The 11,085-nt window shown below is 40.6% G+C and overlaps 1 long non-coding RNA gene across 1 annotated transcript; it reads left to right on the plus strand.

Moving 5' to 3' along the window:
• Nucleotides 1-346: 346 nt before the first annotated feature.
• Nucleotides 347-4,890, plus strand: LOC131825789 (uncharacterized). Its single transcript, XR_009351307.1, has 3 exons — nt 347-430; nt 1,045-1,147; nt 4,776-4,890. It is a non-coding gene; the product is annotated as an uncharacterized LOC131825789 (long non-coding RNA).
• Nucleotides 4,891-11,085: the final 6,195 nt, after the last annotated feature.

The following is an 11,085-nucleotide window of genomic DNA, read 5'->3' on the forward strand; positions in this document are numbered from 1 at the left end:
TTCTTAGAGAACTGACCTACTTATCAGTGAAATCCCCTCTATATTCCTGATAAATATCTTTTCCTGAAATAAACATAAGTTTATGTTGAAGGTGATCCCAAGATCCAAGATCAAGAGGGAAGGAATGAGGAAGATAAAACAGCGAAGGAACAAAAGCCAACAGCAGTCATTGAGGCTGTCACTCTTGGAAATGGGATATTGATTGTGCTGGAACAGCTGAGATACATGTGGAATGCTTCCCAGAATTGTTTACTCCAAAGATGGGAAGCTGGAGCATTTATCTACTAGCTCTCATTCCTTTTTGGGTGACAGTGACCCCAGGGGCATTAACTTCCCCACACTTAGAGACTGGGCTTGCCTTGAGTCCAGTAGAGTCCAGCAGAGCCAGAGGCTGCTAAGGCAGGATACAAGGTGTGGCCATGCTCTTGAGGTGAGTGTCCTCTACCAGCCCAAAGTGCGTAGAATTGTCCACTGCAGCTCTGATGAAAATAGGAAGCAAGCCATCCTAATGAGATGCAGTGAAAACCCAGGCATCTGCTATGATGGGTTTCTATTGCAATTCTTAGTGTGGATAATTATTGTAAAATACACCAGTATACTTTCCTACCTGGAGAGTGCCAAGGGATGCTATTTATGTCTCCTCACTATGCTGAAAGCCATCTTAAATAAGCATACTAAGTAAAACCAGTGTACTTACTCTAGCCTGCAGCTTTAAAATAATATTTTTGGCTGTTCACTTCCACTCAGAGGGCTGCTCCTTTGCAGATGGATGCAAATTCTGAAGCTGGAATGGTAGTACACACACAGAATGAGACTGATCCCTTGTTTGAACATTGAGGCATTAGCAAGTCATCTCTGCCTGAACATCCATTCTTCTCAAACCCCATTATATCCTTGGATGCATTTATTTCTCATGCTTCCTCTGTAAATTATGTGTAGCAAAAGATATAGTTCTCTCAAAGGATCAGCTAGTTGAAGTGTGTTCAGATAACTCAGTTGTCTAACTGAGCTGAGGTGTGGGTAACTTGCAATTTCTCATGACAGGAGACCAGAAGGCAGAGGAAAGAATCACCGTCACAGTCAGTATAATTGACTCTTCTCACCATGAGAGGCTGGAGGTGTTGCTCCATAATGGGGGCAGTGAGAAGTAAGCTTGAAACCCAACGCATTCATTCACGGTGTCTCTGGCTGTTTCCATACCTGTTGATAATAGCCTATAGGAAAGAGCAATAACCAGTCTCACAGGGGTTAGAAGGAAACTACAAGGCTCAGACCTTCTGAAGGTGGATATTTGAGTCATTACTAGGAAAACATCCCAGCTGGAGCACTAGCCAAGGGGGAAGGGTATCCAGAACGGCTGGTGGAAAGAGGTCTATCGAATAGCGATTCTGGCCTCAGGGCTGGCTGCAGCTGTCATGGGGCTGGTTCGCTCCCCGCCTTGCATTAAGTCTTTGCAGAGATTGTGGTGGCTGCCACTTTAAAGAAACTGGGTAATTATTTGAACTGAGAGAGTAAACACAGAGCTGGGGGGTTCAAAGGGTAAATTCTATCACACACAGTGTGTGTGTCACCTCAGAACTTCTTATCTTTTCTTATCTTCCCCTCTTATTTTAGCCAATCTGCGGTAAGCCGTGGTTCCACTCATGCTTCAGCCACTGCCAAAATGCAGATAGAACTGCAGAGTGGACAATGATCCAAAAGTTATGAGGGGACAAGTACAAAAATGTTGCCATGTTTTTAGCCCCTGAGAGTGGGACTGGAGGAAGGTGCAGTTTCTGTAGTTGGATGGCGAGGACAGTTATCATTTCTTTTTTTGTTCGTTTAGAGATTTTATTTATCTATTTGAGAGAAAGAGAACACGAGAGAAAGCAAGAGCACAAGCAGTGGGGAAGAGTAGAAGGAGAAATGGACTTCCCATTGAGGAGGGAGCCCCATGTGGGACTCGATCCTACAACCCTGGGATCATGACCTGAACTGAAGGCAGATGCTTAACTGACTGAGCCTCCCAGGCTCCCAACAGTTATCATTTCTAGAAGTGCATTATCATTTTCCTACTCTTTTGATTCGTCTCATGTTCTCACCATTGATGTTTCAATTAGGTACTGAAGAGAGCGATTCTTAGGGTTCTTCTAACATCGCTTCGTTATGGACTGCATTCACTAATGATGCTTTACATAAAATGTACTACTTTTTGAGAATATTTATTTTCAAATTTTTATTTATGTACAGTGAAGCACTGCAAATATAGTGGCTTAAAACAAAACATCATTGGGCTCAGGTATTTATAGGCTATAGTGAGAATATCTTGTCTTTGCTCCACCTAATATTAGTGGTGGCAGCCCAGAGGCTTAAGTCTGCAGAGGACCCCATGTCTGGAGGATGAGCAGGGTGTCAGCTGGGGCTGTGGTGAGAACTGCTGGCCAGAGCACCTACCTGTAGCCTCTTCATGTGGTCTGGGATTCCTCATAGCATGGCGGCTGGATTCCAAGAGGTAGCATATCAGGAGAGAGAGAGAGAGAGAGAGAGAGAGAGAGAGAGAGAGAAGCAGAAGCTCTATCATTTTTTTCTAACATAGGCTCCAAAATTCCACAGTATCAGATCCATCTCACTCTGTTTAATAGAAGTAAGTCACTAAGTTGGTCCATATTCAAGAAAAAAGGAATTAGAGTCCATGCTTTCTTTGATAGGTCATAGAGCAAAGAATTCATAAAATGTTATAAAATGACCATAGTATATGTGAGAAATGAGACCTCCCCCTGCTTCTCATGTAACTATGACAATTTTTCAAGATAATGACTTGTTTCTTGATGCTTGATCTTATTTTCTAGAGCAATTCTCCAATAAGATTTTCTGTGATGACCTCAGTGTTCTCTGTCTGTTCCATTCAATATAATAGTCACAAGCGAGATATGGTGATTGAGTTCTTGCCATATGGCTAATGGAATGTTTATATTTTATTGAATTTTAATTAATTCACATTAAATAGGTGCTTGTGTATGGTGGCTACTAGACTATGCAGCTCAGTTCTAGAACAGCAACTAAAGAAATAGAGTTCAAATTCCAGCAGTGATGTAAGTGTTGGGCAGGCTTTCTAGTACAACCCTGCAACATTCCAATTGCAAGCAAAATGCTCCCAGGCCTGACTGCATTCAGAATACAAATGGAGTTGATTTGGCCTATGGTGTCCTAGAGAGGAGAAATTTCCCAGCGTGTGGGTGTGGAAAAGCAGAATAATCACTGGAGAGAAGAGTCAGGACAACTCCTCAGGTGGGCAAGATGCTGGAATGGTTTAGACATGTAGCTCCTTGCTCAACAATCTGTCTCTTCACACAGACACTCCAGCCAACTCATTCTTACATTAAGTGTGAGCACTCCTTAAGGTTGGATCTCACAGGATGATGACTTCTGAAATTCCTGTGTGCGCCTGCCTCCTGTGCCTGCTTCCCCTAGCCTCTTTGCCCTCCTTGCCCTTGTCTTTCAAGTTCTTAGTCTCAAAACTTATGATTCTGGAGTCACAATGTTGGAAATGTCATGGCTAACCCATCAAAATGATGAGAAATCATCATCCCCAAATTTTTCTTGATTATCCACTATGTATAAGGTTCTATGCTGGGTATTTCACTATGAATTAATTTCTACCCTTGGGATGCTATCTTCTAGTTGGTGAGATTTAACAGAACAGCTAACATTTATAGAGAGCTTACTATTTGCCAAATACTATGCTTTTTTTAAATGAATATGATCTCATTTATCCTTTTAAAATTTTATGACACAGAGATTTTTTTATCCAGGCTTTATAGATGGAGAAGCTGATGTTAAAATAGCTCACCCAAAATAAAACATCTATTAGGTGGTTGAGTAGATTTGAACCTAGGCTGAGTGAATGCCAAAGTCTGTGCTCAGAACTGCTCAACCATGCTTATGTCCCATTATTCTGAATAGCATTTCCCACTTCTTTGGGGACTCATGTGTGACAAAGCCAGGTCACTAATAGTTGGAAAGAGTTAGCAGACTTCTTGAAGGACACCAAGGCATTGGTCTTGAAGCATAGCAAAGAGTACCAGTGGTAAAATTTTCTCATCTGCTCCAAAGACATGACAGTGGGTTGAGGAAGTAGTTAGTGATTTTTTTTTTTTTTTGGTCAGCATGACCAGTCAGAAGAAAATATCTTTAGAACAAAAACTAGGTAACTAGGAGGGAGTAAGAGATAAGTGACAGGATTTTTAAGAGTTACAGATTCCATGGAAGGTCAGGTCCTGCCAACTTACTCTACCTGAGAAGGAATGTTATGTTACATTAGGCGTGCATGTTTCAACTTACTGAGCTCATCAGAAAGCCGGGAGGAATTGCATTTGAATGCCAGCATAAGCCTCTCTGAGACAATGAACAAATCCATATCATTACAAAATACAATTTGAAGGACTTTTATTAACTGTAAGGAGGGGGAAATCTCTCTATAGAGGGTACACAAGAAAGAGAATTTAACAGGATCATCCCTTACCTAAAATTAAATAGGAGATAGAGATCAATTGTTCAAGACCTGGATGAGAGACATGGATTCAGATCCCACCTGTGTTATTTCCTAGCTTAGTAACTCTTAACAATGTACTTAACATCTTTCCATATTCTTTGTGAGAAAAGTCGAGACAATTAATAAGAATGTACTTTCAGGTTACTTGTGAGGATTAGATTAAATAATTCACGTAAAATGCTTAATGTCATGACTGGCACATAATAATGCTTATTAAATGATGGCTGCTCTTGTTTTTAAAAAGTCAATGGAGAACAGTGTGGCCTCTGGGCTACCATCTACCACCGGGCGTGAATCCCCATCCTACATAATAACACTTCACACCTATTAAGATGGATATTATAGAAAAAGAAAAAACCAAAAAAGTAAGTATTTATAAGGATATGGAAAAATTGGAACTCTTGTGCACTGTTGTGGGGAATATACAATGTTCAAGTGTTGTGGAAAACAGTATGGCGGTTTATAAACGAATGACACATAGAATTATAATATGGTCCAGTAAGTCTGATTCAGAGTATATGCTCAAAATAATTGATATAAGGGACTTAGGCATTTTTATACCTTCAAAGCATTATTCCCAATAGCCAAAAGGTAAAAGCAACCCAAGTGTCCACTAATGTACAGCTGACTGACAAAATGGTGTGTACACACAATATATTGTTATTCAGCCTTAAAAAGCAAGTGAATTTTGGCACATATTTCAGTGTGGATGAACCTTGAGGATATGAGGATATGAGACTAGTTGAAATAAGCCAGTCACAAAAGGACAAATACTATAGGCTTCCTCTTACATGAGGATCCTAGAGTAGCCAGGTTCACAGAGACAGAAAAGTGGACTGGTGCTTGCCAGGGGTTGGCGGAGTGAGGAATGGGGAATTTGATTTTAATAGTACAGAGTTTCACTTTGGGAAGATGAAAAACTTCTGGAAATGGGTGCTGATAATCGTTGTGCATGATAATGTACTCAGTGACAATGAACTGTACTGAATATTTTAAAATGGTTCCGATGATGAATTATATATTATCTGTATTTTATCATAATAAAAGAGAGATAAGTTATCAACTGTTTATATTACTACCTGGGACTGCATCTGAAGCTTTTTTACATCTTTGTGCCCTAGTCCCATGTAAAGCTGCATAAATTAACATTCGCTTTGTTTTCATATGACAAGGATAATCGTCCCCCAAGAGTTAAACAAAAGATTAACCCTCAGACCAACCTACCTGCCAGATTCTTCAGAACACTGATTATTTAATGTATGAAAAAATGAATATTAATGACTTTCAATTTCTTTCTTTCAGCTTTATGACCAACCTTGTAGCATCAAAATAAAGAGGATAAAAATGCAGGAAGACTATATCGAGGGCTTATTTTTTCAATAAAGATGTTTAAAATTCAGGTGTCTTACTAGGGACAGAATCTTGGAGGAACATTGAAAACAAAATATGTCATCTCATCATTAGTTAAAAGATTCAGAAAAATTCTGCAAACCATGAGGCTGGAAGAAATCACTCACATGCTAAAACGAATAATAGTAATTTTCAAATACCAAACTACTTGAGCTGTCACCTTCAGGAAAACTACATGTTCCCACTGACAGTAATTTCTAATGCTGGGGAGAAAAAGGAAATGAAGTGACAGGCTTGTTCGACTTTGCTAATTTCAAAGGCTGAGGCTTATTTCTGAGATTTGTCTGAGAACCGCGGTCACTGGGACTAAAGCCACCTATTGAGTCAGCTGACTCCAGGACTGAAGCTTTCTACTTATTATTTGTGTTGACTGATGGGCGACAGAGTTGAAGAAATGAAATGCAGGGGTTAAGTTCAAGGCCTCAGGAGTCAGACTGTTCCAAATCCTCGCCTGGCCATGCGATTGTGAACAGATGACTCAGGTTCTTCATCTCAAAGGAGTGATAGTAATAACTCCTGCCTCAGCGCTGTTGTGATACTACATAATACATAGATAACTGATAATTAGATACTTTGGTTATTGAATAATAATTTAATGTTATTGAATAATATTGGTTTGGTTATTGAATAATAGTTATATAATAAATTAGAGAAGAACTGATAAATAGTAAGGTAATAAAATAATACAGGTGAATGTTCAATAAATATTAATGGTGGGGGTAATGATGAGGAAGATGGTAATGATGATAAAAGAGCCCACGGACCTCACTCCTCATGCCAGTGTTGTTACAAATGCTGTAGGGTATGTTTTGTAGATGACTGAACTTACTTAACCAAGAATGCTTTTAGCAATTAGTGACAGAAAACCTAATTGAAAGTGGCCTACAATATATGTAATGGTGTTTGGAGAGCGCATTCTTGGTCACACTTGTTGGCTCAGAGCCTCAGTGATCTAAAGGATAGCCTATCTGTGAATCCCTTGACCCTTTTATCATTCCGGCTGCCTTTTGGTGCCAAGATGGCTGCTGTCTCTCCAGATACCAGTGTAAGCAGGAACAAGGGGCAAGGGATAGCATCTTCTTTCATTAGGAAAACAAAAATTTATCCAGAAACCCAAGTGGCGTTTTGGTCACAGACTATTGGCCAGTAAGGCCACTTCTTACTACAAAGGAGGCTGAGAAAGAAGTATTTAGCCCAGTCATACCACTACTTCAAACCAATGGGGGTTGGACAGTGAGGAAGAAGGAGGAAGCAGATGAAGTTACCTCTCCTACACTTGCCCTCACGGTTTTCCATGGAGAAAATGGGGTGAGGCGTGAAGGCTAACGCACAGGACTTTTCGCAGAGAATGACATCAGAAAGTAGCCAATACAGACAACCCAGCCCTGAATTTCAGCATGGATTGTGCTGCATAGTTGTTATTCTGTCAGGCTTCCAGATCAGCAGTTTGCGACGTAGGTCACATGGGCCAGTAGGCTGTTTTCGTAAAGGCAGCTTTACAAAATGAGTTAAGAATGGTAACATTTATATCCACCAAGTTTTACAAAAACAAACAAACAAGACAGAAGATATGCAACAAAGACCCTTAATGGTCCATGAAGCTTAAAAACATTTGCATTCTGGCCTTCGCTAAAACCCTTTGCTATCTCTTGTTCTGGCCTGTGGACTCCTTGAGAGGCGTGTTGACGTTCCCCTTATCTTTGCGTCTCTGTGATGGTGTCTGGCAGAAGTAGGTGCCCAGTGAAAGTGTGATAAATGAATGACTGGAGAAACACTGACATGAACCAATACATCGCGTTCCAAGACTTTCTAAAGGGCTTTTGATTAATAAAGAGCTTCCCTATCATTTTTTTATAATGCTTACCATCGCCCTGCCAACAACCAAGTTCCATCAGCTCATGATGCCTGCCCAGGATGTGAGACTTCAAATCCTGAGGCATCTCCCTCCTCAGACTGATGCTGTGGAGGGGCACCCACCCACCTGTAGTCATTTTATTTACTTATGTCTCTTGTTTACTCTCAGATTGGGAGCCTCATGAGGCAAAGGCTCCTGTTTATTTTATTCAATGTTGAGTCCCTGGGTCTTAAAAATGATCTGTCCAATAAATGTTTGACTATGCGGGGTCATGTTTTACTGTGGGTGTATTGTTCTTTACCCTCATTTTGTCAGGGATTGGTTTGAATGGTTCAATTCCTAAGGAGAGAGTTTTCCCTCATATCTTAGTGCCTGGGCTGATTCAATTCTGAATTCACATTTATGACTCAGGCGACTGCGAATTTTGTTGCCTAATTGATTGAAAAATATACATATGGGTCCCAGAGTTCTGTTTTCAACTGCCTATCCAGAGTTATCCAATCCTTTCCTTACATCCTGCAAGCCTCTTTGTATATAATTACCAGCTAGTTAATTCATTGACTCACCCATTATCAAATCGTGTTTGAGCATCCACTCTGCAAGGCTACAGGTGGGGTTCAGGGGTGGCTCCTGTTCAGGGGTTCAGGGAAGGGCACCCAATCTAAATGGAGAAACAGAAGAGAAATAAGTTCCAAGTGGTCAGATTTATATGGGCCATGTGGTGACCTTTTGAGGCTGAGTTTTGTGTTTATTTTGAATGGTACCTGCGGCACCTGCAGAGTCGGCTCATCACTGGGGGTGTGGGTCAAGTTAAAAGAATTTGGTTAAACCAACCAGCCATCAGTCTTAGAAGCGTCAACCACAGGACCTTTTATTGCTTTGCTCATTGGCTCTGTTTTCCTGGCTAAACACCCATTTAGATGTTCGGTGTCTAAACGAGGCTGTGGAGATGGGAAGAGTGAAATGCTAGCGCTTCAATGTCCTCTAAACCCTTGTCAGCGCATGGGTTATCAGACTCATTTGACTTGACATGAGTGACATTCTTTAATTTTTAAAATAAGCTTTTTTGTGGGGGATAATTTGGGAGTTAAAAAAAAAGTCATCAGATAGTACAGTGTTCCTGTATAATCCTTTATCCAATTTCGAACATTAACATCTTACATAACCACAGGACATTTGTCAAAACCAGGAAATGAACATAAATGTGTCACGAGGAGCTAAACTCCAGACCATGTTCAGATTTCTTCCCAGTGTCTTGCTTCTGTTCCAAAACTAAAAAAATTGTATTTAGACTTACTTATTTTGGGGATAAAGAATTATAAATCAGGTAGGAGTTTTTCCTTTTAAAGTCTCTTAGTATAAATTTGCATAAAAACTTAAAGTTTGCTTAGTGCTCATGAGAACTTACAGATGTTACAGTAATCCACAATATTTAACATAAAGACTAACAAAGACAGAAAAATTATTTAGAAGAATTAGAGGCACAAACTTTTTCTGTAGTAATCACAAAAGAAATTAAAGCTCCTCTCAGTAAAATACTCCAGTAAACAGCATATGTACCTACTAAAACACACATCTAAAGCACAAGGTCCAGGCACCTGGGTGGCTCAGTCACTTAAGCACCTGCCTTCAATTCAGATCATGATCCCAAGGTCCTGGGATCGAGCCCTGCATCAGGCTCCCTGCTTAGCCTGCTTCTCCCTCTACTCCTTCTGCCTGCTCTGATCTCTCTCTGTCTCATGGTCTCTCTCTCTGAAATAAATAAAATCTTTAAAAAATTAAAGCACAAGGTCCTATGAAGACTATTTGAAATGGTGATCCCTTATTTAGAAATAAAAATTCTTTTAACTCTGCTGTATGAGTTTCTCTCATCCGTAAATTCCCCTAACATTATGTACTATTAAGATAACCTGCAAAAACCTTATCCACCCAACATTCTGAGACTTTCTTGCTACTTTCAGCCAATAATCAATTTTTTTAAGGATTTTATTTATTTATTTGACAGAGAAAGAGAGATCACAAGTAGGCAGAGAGGCAGGCAGAGAGAGAGGGGAAAGCAGGCTCCCTGCTGAGCAGAGAGCCTGATGCGGGGCTCTATCCCAGGATCCTGAGATCATGACCTGAGCTGAAGGCAGAGGCTTTAACCCACTGAGCCACCCAGGCGCCCACCAATAATTAATTTCTATGGGCAAATCAGGAAAATGCTGACAGGCTCATGACTTCTGAATGGAGGCTCTCTACTGAGTTATATTTAAATGTACTCATCCTTTGTGGCCATGGCACATCTGTACACTTCAGCTGCTTTATATCAGAAAGTCGTTCCTTCACAGAAAGATGTTGCCTCAACTTTATACCAGTGGTCTAGCTGATTTCAAATCAGACCAAAATAGGTCTGATTTGACCACACCTGTGGTCTAGCTGATTTCAAATCAGACCGAAATAGGTTTCCATTCTCAAAAGGCCATGATAATTGGCAATGGCATTAACATGGACTATTTTAAACTATGAGCAGGGGTGCATTTAGTAATGGTAAAGATGTTGGGCATCACGCATTAGGGTTTTCACTTAAGCCAGAAGGTAGCCTGGGTCTATTCAGTATTCCCCAAGACTAGGAGCATAGAATGGAACACAGAGAGCATGGGCATTAGAGTTAGGTAATGTTGTGGATCTGAGGTCTACCACGTATGAGCCGCGTGACCATGAACCAAATTCACAACCTTTCTGAGCCTCAGTTTACCACTTTGCAAATTAAGAGTAATAGTAACAATGACCGCTTTAGACTATTGGATAATTGATATTGAAAGCATGTAGCATGGTGTCTGGAATGTAGAGCACTCCACAAATGTTACGTGCCATTAATACTACCACTTAGTGCTTAGTGCACTAATAGTCTTCCTAGAGAAAAGTGTGGGAAGCAGTAGGTTTCGAGAATTTTGAAATGGTTCTTGGTGCAATATTTCTCAGGGTTAGTATGCTAGAGTTCCCAAACATATTTGATCAAGACACCCCTTTTCTCTAAGCCACTTGTGTTACTTTCCTAGTGCTGCTGTGACCAAGTACAAAACAGACTTAGTGCCTCAGAGCAACATGGATTTATTCTCTTCTGGTCCTGGAAGTCATAGTCTATAATGGACCCTACCAGACTCTAGTCAAGGTATTTGCAGAACTACATTCCTTCTGGAGGCTCCAGGGGAGACTCTGTTTCCTTGCCTTTTCCACCTGCTACAGGCTGCTGCCTTCTTTGGCTCATACTCCCTTTTTCCACCCTCAAAGCCAACAGCAGAGCAGC

Source organism: Mustela lutreola, chromosome 2 (assembly GCF_030435805.1).
Source record: "Mustela lutreola isolate mMusLut2 chromosome 2, mMusLut2.pri, whole genome shotgun sequence".
NCBI lineage: Eukaryota > Metazoa > Chordata > Mammalia > Carnivora > Mustelidae > Mustela > Mustela lutreola.